Genomic DNA, 17,866 nt, shown 5'->3' with positions numbered 1-17,866 from the left:
AGTGTGAGGCCGTAATTAGAGTATTGCCGTGTATAATGTTCCTGCGTGGATGCGTTGAAAAGGCGGAGGAGGGGGGCTTGGGTTGCTAGCAGAGATTGTACACTGGGAGCCTTTGATGTAGGCTTGTCTTGTCTTCATCCTGCGTGTTACTTGGGTATGGAGATTAATAAGCATATGTTACCGGAGAGCTGCTGGACTTGATCTGAAGACTGCTCGAGAGAGCAAATACAGCTTTCTCTCAAACAGGGAGGTTGTTTATTTTCATGTTTATAGTCCTCAATGTTTTTATTTCTGATAAGGGTTTGAGGCGTTAGAAGACTAACCTCTAAATATCATTTGGCTTCTAAATTACTGGAGAAAGTGTAAGAAGTAACAAGGGTTAGAAGCTGAAGCCTGAGAAGGTGCTTGTGGTCAAGGAGGTACATCTCTAATCTGCCCGATTCCTTCAAAACACCACAGTTCGGACTGCTCGGTTCGCTGGAGATGCTTGTGATGTTCTGTAGGCACTGGGAGACCAGATGTGACCAATCCTTTTAAAATGGAGTGAGGAGGAAACGGGGAGTACCATCAGAGGTGACAAAGAAGCAGAAATCTTAGACTTTTCTCCTCCTTTCGCTTGGGTCGGCGTTGCAGTGCTGGGAGCAGTGGAGTGGCTCCGTAGTGGAATTTGTAGGTGAAGAACCCATGGGTGCTTTCTCGTGATGCTCCCGTACCAATGTCTGACACAGGCTTGACTCTGGGGCAAGTGTCCGGTCCGAAAAGTCCTGGGCAGGGGAGGTACCCCGAGGGGACTTTCGCGGGTGCTTCTGTGGACGCGGGGCTTTTTTAGGTACATCATTCAAATGCTTTGTGTCTACAGGGAATCGCAGAAGTAATGAAAGGAGAGGGGCCTTCCAATGCCCACAGGGTGAGCAATTTAACCTCCAGCAAACTCCACTTTTGAAAAAGTTAGGTCTTTTTTTCTTCAACAGCCCGTTTGTAACTGGATTTCAGAGTACCTTTGAGATGTGCCAATAAAATAGCTGGGTACTGACTCGGATATCAGCGCTCTGCGTAGTGTAAAATCCGCTTGTGTTGGGGAACAGGAGTATTTATCACTGAATTGAATTCCTAGCCTGGTTTGGGGTGAAATCAGTGCATTCTGTGACTATTAACTATTCACTTTTAGGTTTCTTAACCATTTGACTCTGTATCTTTTCCTGTGGCTGAAATGGAAGGGTCTTTTCCGCTTGGGTGTTTCTTAACAAAGCATCTTCCTTCACGCTGTGCACTTTCGCACGCGCTGAAAATAGCGAGTTGTTCTTCTACGCGTCACGCTCAAAACGAGCGCTTCTCTCGCAGTTCGGGGAAGCATCCCCTGCTGGATGCCGCCGCGCTGCAGAGGTGGTTTAGGGCATACAAGTAGGTGTCGTTTCTTTTCACCTGTAGCCTTCAGCACCGGAAGGGTTGTCTTGACGTTGAATCTCCACTGAAGTCCCCCTGAAGAACTGCGCAACACGAAAACGCGGAGCGATGGAGTCGGGCTTGCGGTGAACGGGAGATGAGATTGATGTGGTGTGAGCGGGTGCACCGCTGCTCCCCTGCCCTTCCTCGCTGCCACCGTCGAGGCTCCGCGCGCTTTCTGCCCGAAACAGAACAAAATGGGCAAGGTCGTCGTTCAGAAATAAGAATGCAGGTAGGGAGCCGTGCCGGGGGAAGGCTGGGTCGGAGCTGGCTGTCCGGAGAGGCGTTCTGCTGCGATGGCCGGCTGCCGAGCGGATCCTTCTGCGAAGCGCTTCGTCCCCGGGCGCTGGTCTGCGCCGCCGGCCGTGCCCGCGGGCTGCCGTCGCAGCTGAGCTGCTGGGGGGCACACGGGGGGGCCGGGAGGCAGCCTGGTTGCAGTGGGACGTGTTTTAAAGGTGCTGACAATGCTGCACTGCTGTCAGCAGGGCAGGTCTTGTCAGAAGGCTGAGCAGGGCTGGAGAGATGCCTGAATTCCCTTCCTGAGCGTGCAGTCTCGCTAAGCAATGTGCAAATGAACTAATTTGCATGGTAAGGCCTAATTTTTTTTTATAGAACTGTGACTGGCACTATCAAAAGATCATCAAGGGGCAGGAGTACAGGTAATCCTCAAACTTCTGTTGTTCTGGGGCTTTGTGCGTCAGGACCGATGTCAAAGCGACTCCCGCTTCGTTGGCCATGAGTATTAGCAGAGTTTTGGAAGTTCTTCCCTTCTTGATTTTTCCTTCGTTGGAACGCGGGGCGTTGCTGAAACAGCCCCAGCGCGGGCGCGCAGGCGATGCGGTGTTGAATTCGTGCCCTGAAATGCGGGTTGGACGCTGCTGCCTGTGGCTGGGGGGACAGAGATGTCCTTCATCCGCGCGTAACTCTGGGCGGATATCGCTTCTCCAAGTCGAAGTGGCTGCGGCGTTCTGATAATGGCGGACCTTGCCTAAAAGTGAAAGGACAATTTTTTTCTGTGCTGGAAACCTGTGTGAAGGAACAGCCTGTTGCAGCCGGAGCAGCGCGGTGGTTGAGGCCGGCTGTGCGGGTGCATGCGCTGGGTGCCCGTCACCCTTCCCTGGCCCCACGGTTTGCCCCAGGGCCTCATCGCGGACCTGGTTCTCGTGGCCCTGCCCAACGCTGGCTGCGGGCAGCGCGCAGAACATCGCGTCTGGGGACGGTTTCGCAGGGCCTGCTGGCCGCGGGGCAAGGGGGAATGGCTCTAAACGCAGAGGGGGTGGCTGCCCCGGCGCTGGGGACGCGCCAGGCCCCGTTGGACGGGGCTCTGCTCGCTTTAAGGCAGGCCGGGGGCTTCGCCTGGCGACCCCGCACGCCGCGCTGGCCCGGCCCGGGCGCTGCCCCCCCCCCGCCCCCAGCAGATGGCGCTGCCGGCCCGGCGGGGCGCGGCCCGGGCGGTGGCGGGAGCGCGCGTGCCCAGCGCGGGAGCGCGCTGCCCGGGTGCGTTCCCGACGGGCGGACGGCCCGCCGTGCCGGGGGCCTGGGAACGGGGGAGCCCCGGGGGTGTTCTTCCCCTCTACACTGCCCTGGTGAGGCCCCATCTGCAGTGCTGTGTCCAGTGCTGGGCTCCCCAGTTCAAGAAAGATGAGGAGCTACTGGAGAGAGTCCAGTGCAGGGCTACGAGGATGAGGAGGGGACTGGAGCATCTCTCCTACGAGGAGAGGCTGAGGGAGCTGGGCTTGTTCAGCCTGGAGAAGAGAAGGCTGAGAGGGGACCTTAGAAATGCCTCTAAATATCTGCAGGGTGGGTGTCAGGAGGACGGGGCCAGACTCTTTGCAGTGGTGCCCAGCGACAGGACAAGGGGCAATGGGCACAAACTGAAGCAGAGGAAGCTCCAGCTGAAGATGAGGAAGAACTTCTTCCCTCTGAGGGTGACGGAGCCCTGGCCCAGGCTGCCCAGGGAGGCTGTGGAGTCTCCTTCTCTGGAGATATTCCAGCCCTGCCTGGCTGCGGTGCTGTGCAGCCTGCTGTGGGTGACCCTGCTTGGGCAGGGGGTTGGACTGGGTGACCCACAGAGGTCCCTTCCAACCCCGACCATCCTGTGATTCTGTGTTGCTGCTCTGTTCCAGGATGCCCCGGTTCTACATGGGGAGCAGGAGCTGGGAGGGGTGGCTGCTGGAGCAGTGGGACAGCTGGTACCGGTAGCTCTGAAGGAAGACTCTGCATATATAACTTAACACATGTGAAGGGTTTTTTTTTTTTATCATGCACAGTAATAACTAAATAAAAAGTTCAAAATGCTCCAAACCAGTGCTCGGTTCTCTGACCGAACAGCACGTTCTCGTCGCAGGGGTGGGACGGGTCGGGAGGCTGCTCGGTGTCCCACTGGGCTGGCGCATGTGTCATGGTCCGTTTGCGTGCGCTCAGAGCCGCGACGCATTGCAGAGGTTTGGGTGGTTTTGCTGGGTTCAGTCAATTGCGCTACCTGGAAATGTCACAAAATCCCAGCGTGGCAGGGGTTGGCAGGGACCTCTGTGGGTCACCCAGCCCAACCCCCTGCCCAAGCAGGGTCACCCACAGCAGGCTGCACAGCACCGCGTCCAGGCGGGGCTGGAATATCTCCAGAGAAGGAGACTCCACAACCTCCCTGGGCAGCCTGTTCCAGTGCTCCGTCACCCTCAGAGGGAAGAAGTTCTTCCTCATGTTCAGCTGGAGCTTCCTCTGCTTCAGTTTGTGCCCGTTGCCCCTTGTCCTGTCGCTGGGCACCACTGAAAGGAGTTGGGCCCCATCCTCCTGACAGCCACCTTTGAGATGTCATCCTAGCCTTGTGCCTTCTGACACTCTGCGAGTGGGCAATGCCCTGCGCAGCTCGTCTGGTCTCGCGCCGAATTTTGTCCTGGCTTGCTGTCTGCTTTCCCCACCACCTCCCATGGCTGGATCTGAACACTTCTAAAAACGAAAAAAGCCCCAAAGCTTTTTTGGGGGTGGCTGCCCACAGCGCGTGCTGCCAGAGTTGTTACGAGCCCATCGGAAACAAACCCCCGGAGCGAGGGCTCGGCTTCGCTCCCTCCGCTGTGCCGCGACTGCAGCCCGGGGTGCCGGTGCTCGCAGGGCGATTCTTCGTGCTGATCGCCTGATGGGAAATACTGATCTTGTGTTCTTAGGCCAGAATCTGAAACTGGGGGTCTGCCAGATGTTTGCCAAAATGATCTCTCCCTGATAAAGCGTATTCTATCTTCTCATTCATTTTCAGAGTGGTGCAGAATGAAAAGAGCCAGAGAAAAATAACCCAAATCCAGCAGCAGAGGGCTGTGGCCGTATTTCATCCAGTAGAAACCTGAGTTTTAACTGAACAGAAGCTATCCCTATTCATCCTCCCTGTGGTGTCCGCTCATGCAGCTGGAGAAGCTTGCCCCGAAGTTCAGGCGGTGCCTCCTGCCGCGCGCTTGCGGCCCTCTGCTTGCCCGGGATGGCCGGCGGCAGCCGGGAGCCGCTGCCCGTCAGGTATGCGCACGCCGTCTCGGCGACCGCGCGGCTCTCGGGGAGGCTCCGTCGTCGTTCCGTCAGGCCGTGATTCACTGCGGGACGCTGTCTGCCGTGGGTGTGCATCTGTTCATGTGAAGGCGAGCATGTGCGTGACTAGCTCCACAAAAATTCCCTTTATTTAAGATTAAATTTGTAAAATTCAGTCTAGACAATACGTGATCATGGAAGATGCACATCACAGGAGTTTGAGAGCGTCGACCGCAGTCCTACATCGGATACTTACGGTGCCGAGGAATTTGCAGCTGTCTGTGCTGGATGTGAGTAGAACCGGTCCTCGGAGAGTGGGAGATGGCAGCAACTGCCTCTAACTATTGTAATCTACGAGATCATCCCATTAATCATATCTGTCTCGGGGAGTACCTTAGTTCTGACTCGAAGTGTTGTTTTTCCCTCGGTGGGTCACATGCGAAGAAGCCTCTAATTGAAAGCAGTGGAGAAACCAAATCAAAACGCTCGTAAACGCGTGCTGAGCTCTGGCTGCTGACAGGAGCGGAGCAGACAGCACGTACAGACACTGAGCCGATGGCACCTGTAACGTGTTATTTCTTGTTTTGAATGCTGCCGGTATTCTTAGCGTACAAGGAAGAGCCGACACTGCTGCTCTGACAGGAAAAAGGGCTCGGTTTAGGAGGGGGAGATGGCGGAGCGGCTTGCTTCAGGGCCCTGCGTTCTGTGCAGGGGTGAAAGCAGTGGGAGACACGGGTAAATCTCTGGAACTCCTTGAAAATACAGCACTGGGAGAGCCAGAACTGCTGCCAGTGGATGGATGGTGGATAGCCCTGGCTCCATTACCATCGTGTTTCCTTTCGGCTGTGCTGTGGCAGCTACATTTGATCCCGGAAATTTCCTCTGGGTTTGGAGACATGCAAAGGAGAGGAAATGATATGTATCCGGTTGAAAGGTTAACTTGTATGGTTTTGCCTGTCTGTGTAGTTTTAAATTAATTTACCTAAATTGCAGAGGTATTTGAATCCTGTCTCTCAACTAGGCACTCTGACAGATTGTCTAATTGCTTTTTCTAATTCAGACCGACAGCTTCATCCTGGTGTGTTCCTTGGGAGGGCGACTGCCTGCAGCCGGCATCTCCTGCTCCCAGCCCCGTGCTCCGCGAGCTCCGTGGCAGCAGGACTGCTCTGACGGTGGGTATGTAAAGTGCCTTGGTACCGATGGCGGGGTGGGGAAGGTCTTCCTGGGCTCCCAGCAACGCCTGCCCGGCTCCGAGGTGTGTCTGAGGCTGTTGGGGGGATGCTGCTGGGGTTGGCTTTGTTATTGCATTGGGGAAGGAAAAGTTGTTCCTTGCATTGGCCAGGTAGGAGAGCTCTCTGTTGCAGTATTGCTGCTCCCAGCATTCAAAAGTTGAGTGAGAGGTACTCCCGTGAAAGCAATAGGGTAATAAATAAGAGGTGATAGTTAAAAACCATATGCTCTGATGTATTTGGCCCTGTCTCTTAAGGTAGAACAAGATTCTATTTCTACATGTGTTCTCTTTGGGCCATGAGCCCAAAAGAGGGAGTTAAATGTGGCTTGATGTGAGGAACTGGGGCTGTACGGGGCCACCAAGTACGAGAAACCCCACAGCTGTGAGTGGCAAAGGCTGTGCTGGTGCCTTCTCCGGCGTAACTCCTGGCCTCCACTGCTGCGACCTGTGGAGGCGAGGTTAGAAAACCAGGCAGAGGGAGACTGTTCCGATGCGCTCGTGCTGCTGCTCCTGCAAAACCCTCATCCTTCTGGCTCTGGTGAGGGCGCTCCAGATACCCTCTCTTGGCTCCTGTCCTCATCCACTTTGCTGAAGCCTCTGTGACTGTGGTTAAAGTACATATTTTGTTAGAAAACTCAGAAGCATCCCAAAAGCTGAAGATTAATTCTGTAGGCTGCAGCTTTCCCTGCTCCACACGAGCTGTCTGCATCCTCCCCTCATCCTCCTGGTTGGTGTGTGCTGCCTGTGCAGTTCTCTTATGGGACTTCTCTCCCCTGCAGCTCCTCTCGTGCCCAAGCTGGCCGAAGAAAAGCAGACTTGCCTTACCTCAGCCCCTCAGGCCGCGGAGCAAACGGGGCTTTGCTGATACTGCGTCGGTGCTTTCTGCTGCACACCAGCCTCGCCTCTTGTGAAACGATCTGCTCCTTTGGACGCCTGGCCCTCGCTGGATCCGGGCCCAGCGGCTCGCTGCAGCATGCTCTTGCTGCTAACAGTTAGTTGCTCATCCAGCTCATCCCCATGACCCATCAGGCCACTGCTGAGCCGGGCTGGGCAGGTACCTGTGTCACTCTGTTCTGTCGTCAGTGTGTTGTTGACTGAATCTGGCCAAAAAAAAAAACCCCGAAACTCTACAAATCCGTTCTTCTGCTGTCAGTTTCCATTCCCAAGCCCAAGTTCTTCTACATAAGTCAGCTTTCCTCTCCTCAAAATTAGCAAAATGACAATTAATTTGGTACAGATCTGTGAGTTTGCAAAGAGCGGAGCCCTTACTGACTTACTGACAAATCTTGTCGACTTATTGATGAATAGCTCTGTACGCAGAGAGCTCTGAGGTGACACCCCTGCAGCTGCTGGGGACCACACAGGGGCATTGAGGGTGAGCTCGGGGCCTGGGGTCACAGCCTGCACTGAAGAGAGAGCTGACAGGGACCCTGGTGCAACCTCAGTAATGTGCTCATACAGGTGTGAGAGTCGTGGTGTGCGTATACATATATACACACATCTATATAAATGTTTGTGTGTGTGTAATATATATAAAAAATAAAAATCCTTATGGTCAAATTACGGAAATATTTTAAAATTATAACAAAGCCCAATGCATTGAATATGTAACACGAGCTGATAATTGTTATTGGACACCAATAACTGCAGTTAAGCATTATGTTTGGACACTGTGGCTCAGGGCTGCATCAGTTCTCCCTGAGCAAGAAGTCTGCTTCATCTGGAGACTCGGGATGAAATGCACAGAATGGGCAGGAAAAAAACACGAGTTTTGAAACTGAGGCCTGTCCTGTCGGGTCTGTGTTGGAGGTGTGAAGTCGAGTGCAGATGGAGTCATCCTGGTACCTCGTGTCTGTTCTTCCTCAGAACAAAGTGGCCAGCTGGAAAGCCTGCAGGGATTCAGGAGGTGGCCCTGGCCGTAACACCTTTGACACTGAGCGGGTGGAACGTGGAGCCCTTTCCAGGTGCCGGTAGGTCTGTGGTACGCAGCTAAGGCCATTGAGTGTCTTTCATCTTGGCATGGGAATACGTCTTTTCTTATTTTTCACTCTTTCCCTTTCCTCTAAATTTTTGATGTCCTTGGATTTGGAAGCACTGTGTGAAGGTGGTGGTGAAGCAGCTTGCTGCAGGGCGTGCAGAAGTGCTCACCTCTCTGCAGAGCCAGCAGCCCACACTGGTGTAGGTGAGCTCCTGGTAACTCCCTCCTAACCTAAGTGCCTGTACACGCAGGTACAGGGGCATTTTGGAGAGTAACAGGGTCAAGTTCCCATTCTTCATCGAAACCCCTGCTTTATCTCTTGCTCAAGGCTCTCTGTTTCTCCACGGGCCTAACGGGAAGCCCTGACTGTGGCTGCTCTGGAGCCTCTCCTCTGAGTCCTGGGAGTCTTGCTGTTTTCAAAACCTCCTTCCTCGGAGGGTCTGAAAGGATCTGGTGAGGTCCAGAAGCAGGACAGCAAAAGAGGCCTCGGGCACCTCTGTGACAACGTTATGAAACCTGCTCCGCTTCCCTTGCACTTGCTGTTCAGCAGAGGGCTGATGGGTTTGTTGGTTAGGTGGAAGGACTGATTCATCCTGTAGATGTTGCGTGAGCTGCTGGGGATGGTAGATCTGGAAGGGACAGGACCAAGACACGGATCAGCTCTTTGTTCCTTGACGGTCCAGCTCTACCAGCAGAGTAGGCTGCCTGCGGTAACCAGGTTTTGGCAGCGGGAGTGTGGATTCCCTCAGCAGAGGAGAGAGTCATGGTCTTGGCTTGCTCTGCTAAGTGTTACCATATTTCTTCCAACTTCCATTTCCTCTGGGCTGAATTTCAGCTCAGCTTTCTTCCTCCAGATGCTCGTATCTCACAGACATCTCGTTCCTTGTGATGAAGCTCGTTGAACCAGATGAGAAAACGGTGTGTGTTCAAACACCCATGTCAACTTGGTGGCATTGGAGATTTAGTCCCAGATCTTGAGAAAGAGGAGGAGCAGTGGATTGCAGCGCTTCACACATCTCTGGACAGTAAAAATCACCTTCTGTTCCCTGCAGTCTGTCAAAAGGAAAGTGAACCGATAGTGAACCATCCCCTTCAGCTGTCTCTTATGTGGGAGTGAGTAATGTGCGCGGTGCTGAAAAGCCCAGGTCAGGTCCCACTTAGCTCTGAGAACTGCCTGTCCTCAGCTGTGAGTCACTCCCAGCATGCAGCAGACGTGATGAAAGGATCCTTGGGCCCTTGGTGTGAGCAGCATGGCGTGCAACCGCACTATGCTGATGCAGAGGAATAATATTATAAAATATTAGTGCCAAACCCCGAGAGTTGGGTGTCCTGGTTAGCTGCTCAGTTCAGCTCCGGCAGACACTGAACTGTGCCCACGTTATCGGTTTACCCACGTAACATGAATTTCCCGAGTCAGAAAGGCCAGTGTTGGGCTCCCTCCGCGTGTTCCCCCCACATCCGAGCTGTTCCCGGATTTCTAAAGGCTGGAAAGCACGTGCGAAACAGCGAGAGCTCAACTGGCTGCAAAGCGTTGGTCATGCAAATGGCTAAGGCTTGCTAGTCCGGATGTTAATCTCTTAAAATTCATCTAACACATCTTGAGGGAAATTAGTGCATGCAGATGCTATCGTTTATCACAATTATTTTAAAAGCCCTAATCTAGCCCTTCATCGGATCCTTCCCATCCACTCGCTTGTGGAGCACTGCAGGAGCACCTTTGCCCGTGGAAGCGTCGCGTCCTTGTGCCTGGCCGGCTCCGAAGGGGTCAGCAGCAGCCTCGGCCCGGGGAGGGGGACGTCACCCACCCCAGGTTCGCTGCAGGAAGCTCACTGCGTGTGCGTGCAGCCCCGCGTCTTCCAACGCGCTGCCGGAGGTGCCTGTCCTGGCTCTCTTCGTGCTCGGTGAGTGCTGGCAGTGCCGCTGTGGCTGCAGCCATAAGCCCTGAGCTTCCTTCAGACCTGGGCAGGGAGCGCACTCCTGGTCCCACCACAGCGTTCTAGCTTCCAACCGTGCCCTGAGCCCAAATCGGGGCAAAAACTGCCCGGATATCCTATGGATTGACAAGGTGAAGCAAAAAACATTGAAAGCTACCAAAATGTTCCTCTGTGAACCCTATAGCACTTAATTTGAGTTTTGACTTTTAGGGGGAAAAGGAATTTATAACTAAATATGTGTTAAAAAGCTGTTGGTATGAAAAAGCTGCAATAATCAGTTTTCCCTGAAAGAAAAAAGAAAATACGGACAGGAAACTACTTCTATTTTGTGAGTCATTCGTTTAAATGAGTAAGCTTTTTGCAGAGATCTTCATTTTTCTTGGCAAGGATCTGCTCGTGTCCCCTTTGCACGGCTTTCGGTGCGGTGGAGAAATGCTGGGTAGCTTTGCCTGCCGCCGTCGGGAGAGGGGTGATGAGCGGAGGGGGTTGCTGCTGGGGGGCTGCGTGAGCGGCTGCTCGTGGGGAGGTGGGAGGTGGAGGCTGAGCACGGCGAGGGCTGATGCCGGGGTCTGTGTGCTAGGTTTTGTGATGGGTTGCTGATCATCAGATACAGCTTCGTATTAATCCACACGGCTTCTGTCCTCTAAGTCTCGGGGCCTGCGGACTGAGCCGACAGTTACCTGGCACCTAACAGACTCCTCCGTTCGAGGCCATAAATGTGTCAGGGTACGATAGTCCCTTATTACTGTGGAGTGAAATAAAGATGTGACTTCAAATATCATACTCCGGGTGTTGGATCAGCACTCCCAATATCATGCATAAACAATAAATTGTCATATGATGTGATTTAATGGAATTCTGCTTCCAATACAGGAGGCAGAGGGGGAAACCTTCCCCCCCCATATTCAGAAATTCAATCAAAGAGCTCGATTTTTCAAAGGCACAAAGCACCTGAGAGTTCCCAGTGACTCCTCGCGTTAGCAGAGATTTTCCTCTAGGTAAAGAGCTCGTGATAATGAGCTGTGAGGCTGAATGGTTAAAACAATTATCCCCTAGAAATTCCCAGGGCTTTTTTCAACAAGTCAGAGCGGTTAAAGCTGGCAGAAAAGAACAACTGAACAATTTTTTATTGGAAAATATACTTTTGTGGAAGCTGAAAGAGTTTATGGGAACATTGCACTTTTCATAAAATTTTCAGTGAAAGAATCTTGGAAGGATGCACAAACAAAATGGAATATTACCTTTCAAATTGATTTTAGGATTGCATATTTGTGCTATCTAAAATAGCGTAGAATGGTCAAAACGCTTTGTTTTTGTAAAGTTATGTTGATATTTTCAAACTGAAATATTTGGGAGTCTCCATTATGCAAATATCTTTAGTATTTGGTTTTTCCTGATTTAATACAAAGCCAAATGTTGCAATGGAGGAATTCCTTTAAAGGCAAAAATGTCACTTTTCTGGATGCACTCGGTCGCTGTGCTGTCACCTTGCCTGCCCTGCATCCACGCGCTGCGTGAGTCTTGGCCTCCGCTCTGAAGCTGGGCGCGAGGTGGGCTGCCCGTAGGTGGTCACTGAGCCCCCCTCTGCAGGCACTCTTGGGAAAATAGAATATCTGCCTTGCTAGATGCTTTTTAGTTAAAAAAAAAATGTGTATATATATATATATCAGGAAGGACTTCAAATCCGACTGCTGTTGCTGCTGTAGGTTTCGGGGCGAGGGAGAGCGGCGGCGTGGACGTGACGCCAAGCTGGTCGGCAGTCCCGCTGCCCTCGGGGAGCTGCGGCCCGGACTCCGCCGCGCTGCCGGCGCTGGATCGCCTTGCAGCGCCCGGCCTGGGTCGCTGGGCTTCAGTGCCGCCTGGTCTGGCCTGTGCCAAGGCGTTGTTTGCGTTACTGGCGTGTCAGACCTGGAAATGAGTGGTTTCTCCGGAAATCGGTGCGAGCGTGCGGAGTCTAGAAGCCGTAGCACAAAAATGGAACCGAATGGTATGCTGCCAAGCTGTGTAACTGGGGAGCAGGGTGCTAACAGTCCTCAGCAGCGCAGGCTTTTGCCTAAATGGGATGCTTGGTGGGAGTAATTAATTTGTATTTTATTATTATCTAACTTGTGAAGAAATGTTCTGAAGAAGTCGTATCTTCAGTGCAAGCCTTTCAACTTTTTTTCTTTAAGATAAGTTTCTTCTTTAGACTCGCAGCATTTTATATTTTGTATGATAACACCAACAAGAGACTCCTTAGCCAAAGTCACTGCTTACAATTTTTTGCCTTTAAGGCTATCTCATAATTATGTATTTAACTAATCAACACTCCAGAACTTCCAGATGTAACAGATACAGGATTTGTGAATGATTTCCCTATATACATCTTAATTTTCTAGCAGCAGCTGTAATTTAAGGGATTCCACGTGGAATAGCAGGGCTAATGATGAGCAAATGTGTTTTTAAAGTTGTACTGGATGCGAAGGCTGGTGTGTGTGGTGCGAGGGGTGGAAACGGGTGACTCCTGAGCGTGAAAGCTCCTGCCAAATCCCGGGTCGGCAAAGCAGAGCTCCAGCGCTGTTCAGAGCAAAACTCCCGGCCGTGTTTTGCCGCCCAGGCAGAGTCTCGGTGGTGGTTTTTCGCTCGGGAACCCCCAGATTATCAAAGCCAATGCACCAGACCCACCTGAGTGGTGTTGGTGTGCCGGTGGGTGTCTGTGCAGCGGGGTGTCGGGCTGCTGCTGCCACGTGGTTTGTGGGCGAGCAGGAATTCCGTAGTTGTACCTCTGCAGCACCCACTCCCACCGTTTCCCCAATTTTCCCCTCGGAGCAGATATTCCTGTGGTATGTTTTGCAAATGCTCAGAGTTCAAAACAGCGCGTGGCCTGCGTTGAGCACTGACCTGTACTGCAGATTGTGAAGCCTTTGGTTTTCTGAACTAGCTGGCGGCTGGAGAAGGTCAGGTCTGAGTGAGCAGGAGTCACGTTGGTTTAACTCCAGTAAAGCAGTCATGCGTAACTAATACTGTGTTATTAGCACTGGGGGAAATTCTCAACTTTCAGCATCTTGACAAAAAAAACAGACAATAAAAATTGCTCGGTGACTTTTCCTAACCTTTGCAACATGTATTTTACTCACCAAGACCACCGCTTCTCCTCTCCGCGGGCTCAGGCGATAAAACCGAGAGGTTAGAAGGACGGGGAAAGTGCCTTTTTTTTTTTCTCAGAAGTGAACTTTCAGGAAAAATTTTTCATCTTTTGCTCTTTCATTTTTCATGGTTTGTATCTTTGCAAGATACACCTGGGTGTGAAACTGGTGACTGCAGAAGCCTGACGTCTTGGGGCTGCTTCCCGAGCCAGGAAAGGCGATAAACGGAGCCGACGCAGTCCCGCCGACGGACAAAGAGTCGCTGTCCCGGGCTGGGAAGGGCCACAGGACTTTAACGAGAAGGGAACCTGGAGACTAGGAAACTGCTTGTGAGAGGAAACAAAAAAAAGTGGTTTGGAAAAGGATAGTTTACAACTGAAAATGAACGTTGTAATGGTAAGTGTCCATCCTGCTCTATTCAGAACAGAAATGCTGTTGTGAGGTAGATGCGGTGATTATGACTCTTGCTGTACGTGGAAATAATTATTCTTATATTCAGTCCTTACACCATCAAGAAACAATAAGGGTTGTGTTCTCTCCTTGCAGAGTTGTGAGTAGTGGCAACTAGAGAAGGAATACGAAGAAACTTCTTACAACTGGCAGAGAGCGAGAGGAGGAGATGAATTCAGCAGGGGAACAATTTAGGGTTTTTAGTTGAGTACCTACCTTTAGCATGAAAGCAGCAAGTACTTGGTTTTAAAACTAACACCTGTGAATTATATTAATTTTCTGAATAGAAAACTAACGGTTTTGCTCTGTTTGCCCTTCCTCAACCATCTGTGCTAGTGCCTGGGTACCCCCTGGTGACGCCGCAGCCTGCCAAGCCACGCTGATGGGACGGGTGCTGCAGGGCTGGAGGAGCCCGTGGCCACCGATGTCCCAGTACAGGACTCCCAGCCCCCTCCCCTGTGCCTGCCTGCGGCGGGGTTTGCTTTGCGTGTCTGCGAGGTCTCTCTGCAGACCTTCGCTGAGTTGGGTGGCGAACCCTGTGCTGGCTGGTCACTCGTGGGATCATCAGTGCCATGGCTTGCCCGGGTATGCTGCACCGGTGCTTCCCCCCCAGTCCTTCCCTTGCTCCTTGCTGTTGGCATCTCAGATGAGGTGGGTTTCAAAGGGAGGTTGGACAGAGGAAAGTACTTAACCTGGTGAGGTGAGGAGGACTCATGGGGTGAAGGAGGGACTGGAGACAGCAGAACATAACGATGTGTGAGCACATCTGTGGAATATTTGCTGAAGTGCTTTAGCCTGGGGAAATTCCTTCCTGAAGGAGATGGTGCGAAATCAAAGAAAAGGGAGATTTGTAATTGTGGGATGAATTTGTGGACTATTATGAGAGCTGGCAAGATCTATCTGGAGATCTAAAATAAGTATTTCATCAGTCCATTTGTCTGAAGAGCTAGACCTTGCTTGTAACTGCAAGCAATCTGCGTTACAAGTCCCTATGAAACATGTTTCATACATCATTTTAGTTCACCGTGTGGCTCTAGCTAGTGCCGTGTGCTAAACCGTGTTCTTCCCAATCGGGTGATATGTTATGCATAATGTAAAATAACGAGTGATAGCTTGGGAGAGCGCGTTCTCTGCAAGCTCCCGGGGCAGGTCCGGCACGTGTTTCCGCGGTGAGTTGTACCTGGCATCACCCACTTGTTAGCAGAGGGTGTTAAGGAGCTATCGACCCCTCTGACGCTGTTCCCGAAGGGCTGGAAAATGGGAATTTCTGGCGGAGGGGTGGCTTCACCCAGCGGCTCAAGCGTGGGCAAATCCAGGCTGCGGCAGACGGGGGTTTGAGCCGGTGGCTGGGAATCCATCGCAGCCTGGGCACGAGGTGTCAGCTGTGGCGTGAGCAATGGGCAACGGCTTTCGGTTCCCTGCACTGATGGAGGCACCGGGGGTCTGGTGCGGAACGGCCGCTGTGCCTTTCCCCGCAGCAGCCACAGCACCCTGCTCATGGCACTTCTGAACTGGGCGCTGTTTCAGTGTCCCACACCTTATCTGTATTAATATATATTTTTTTAATATGGAACTACTCTTTTTTACGTTAGTCTTTGTCTGCGTTACATGCACGTGTTTTGGATCGGCTCTATGCACTGCGCGCAGATATGCAGGTTGCTTAAAAATTTATTTGATCTATGAATTATTTTTTTTTTTCTGACAAGTCCTCCTGGCTCTGGTTTTCACTGGTGGAAAAGCCAGCTCTAGCCCTGGAGAGCTGGAAGAGTGAGACATCTCCGGTGTGCTCCTGAACGGGAAGAAATCGAGACGTCATTTTAAGGCCATGCATCATTCCCTGAAAATAAGCATGCATATTTTACATAAGAATTGCATAATTACTTTCTACCTCTGCACAAGGCTGGTTCTGTTGCGTCTCATAATACCAGGAGTTTTTAATAGACATCTTAAAGGCTCCGTTATCTTTGGCAGCATCCTGGCAGCCTGGCACGCGGCGCAGGCTGTAACGATGCCACCAGCTCCCTTCCCCCCCCGAACACCGCGTTACCGAGCGTACACGACAGTCTGGCAGGAGTCGGGGTTTCCCGCTGGGTGCGGGGGGCTGTCGGCCGGCCGGGGGCAGGAGCGGCAGTGGCTGGGGACCCTGGGGTGTCCCCGTCCCCCGGCGGGAGCTGAGAGAGGTGCGTCTACCTCCCAGACCTGGGAAGTGTGTTGGCCGGACGCAAGCCCAAGGCGGTCTGCTGGGTGGGTGCGTGGCCGTCTGCTGGGTGGGTGCGTGACCGACGCGCCCCGTCGCTGGGCCTCGTTAGCATTTTCTGTGTGTCAATTTGGCCTGCGGTTTGCTTCAGCTCTTTCTTTCAGGTATTTTTTGCACCATGTGATACTGGAAGCCACCCCTTGTCTCAGATACCTCCACGTAACTGGTTTCTAAAGCACTTGCAGTATTCCCTTGAGGCAGCAGGGCAGAAGGAGGCCTTTCAAGATGGAGCTTATGGGAGAATCCTCCTCCAGGCAATGGATTTCACTGACTTTGTCCCCACCGATCCGCAGCGGCGGAGGCTCTGGCCATACCTAGGCCAGTGTTGTGCAGGCTGTTGAGTGTCCGCAGCTGGTGGTGTTCGCAGGGGTGGCTTTTACTTTGTCTCCTTGAAGGGGATGGTGTTGGCTACTGAAGTCTGGAAATGTCCCAGGAGCTGCTGATGTTTGAGGTGGACTGAGAAGTGGCTGAATGGCAGAACTCAGAGGGTTGCCGTCAGCGGCGCTGAGTCTAGTTGGAGACCGGTAACTAGTGGTGTCCCTCAGGGGTCAGTACTGGGCCCAGCCTTGTTCAACTTCTTCATCAATGACCTGGATAAAGAGTTAGAATGTACCCTCAGCAAGTTTGCTGATGGCACAAAGCTGGGAGGAGTGGTGGATGCACCAGAAGGCTGTGCTGACATTCAGCGAGACCTGGACAGGCTGGGGAGTTGGGCAGAGAGGAACCTGATGAGGTTCAACAAGGGCAAGGGCAGGGTCCTGCACCTGGGGAGGAACAACCCCAGCACCAGTACAGGCTGGGGCTGACCTGCTGGGGAGCAGCTCTGTGGAGAGGGACCTGGGTGTGCTGGTGGAGGACAGGTTGGCCATGAGCCAGCAGCGTGCCCTGGGTGCCAAGAAGGGCAATGGGATCCTGGGGTGCATTAGGAGGAGTGTGGGCAGCAGGGCGAGGGAGGTTCTCCTTCCCCTCTACTCTGCCCTGGTGAGGCCCCATCTGCAGTGCTGTGTCCAGTGCTGGGCTCCCCAGTTCAAGAAAGATGAGGAGCTACTGGAGAGAGTCCAGCGGAGGGCTACGAGGATGAGGAGGGGACTGGAGCATCTTTCCTGCGAGGAGAGGCTGAGGGAGCTGGGCTTGTTCAGCCTGGAGAAGAGAAGGCTGCGAGGGGACCTTAGAAATGCCTCTAAATATCTGCAGGGTGGGGGTCAGGAGGACGGGGCCAGACTCTTTCCAGTGGTGCCCAGCGACAGGACAAGGGGCAATGGGCACAAACTGAAGCAGAGGAAGCTCCAGCTGAACAGGAGGAAGAACTTCTTCCCTCTGAGAGTGACGGAGCCCTGGCCCAGGCTGCCCAGGGAGGCTGTGGAGTCTCCTTCTCTGGAGATATTCAAGCCCCGCCTGGACGCGGTCCTGTGCAGCCTGCTCTGGGTGACCCTGCTTGGGCAGGGGGTTGGGCTGGGTGACCCACAGAGGTCCCTTCCAACCCGACCATCCTGTGATTCTGTGTGAGCCGTCCCCGCGGGTGAGCAGGTTCTGCTCAGCAGCATTCGCCTGACAGCCGAGGGACGCGGTGGGATGACGCGATGCACGGGTGCAGGGTGCCCGGACGCGTCTGCTGGGATTTAGCCACCTGGGAAACCCCTGAGGAGTAACGGCGTGGTGCTGCTACTATCTGTAGCAAGGAAAGGTGGCAGTCCCTGTTGGCACCCCTGTCCCGAGCTGCGGACTCCCCAAGTGCGTTGCAGTGGCTGCGTGCGGGGGGAGCCAACCCGTGGCCAGGAGCCGGGGCTCGCTGGGCTGCGGGCGCGCTGGGTGCCGGGGCTGGGCTCTGCCGCCGCGGCCCTGGGTGCAACGCGCGCATCAGGGCTGAACACGTGCCGGAGCCCAGCCCGGGCACGGACGCGGGCTCAAAGCCTCGGGCGCGGCAGCAGAGCAGGCAGA

Source organism: Opisthocomus hoazin, chromosome Z, assembly GCF_030867145.1.
Source record: "Opisthocomus hoazin isolate bOpiHoa1 chromosome Z, bOpiHoa1.hap1, whole genome shotgun sequence".
In the NCBI taxonomy this organism is placed as follows: domain Eukaryota; kingdom Metazoa; phylum Chordata; class Aves; order Opisthocomiformes; family Opisthocomidae; genus Opisthocomus; species Opisthocomus hoazin.
The sequence above is the reverse complement of the archived record's forward strand: the minus strand, read 5'-3'. Positions refer to the sequence as shown.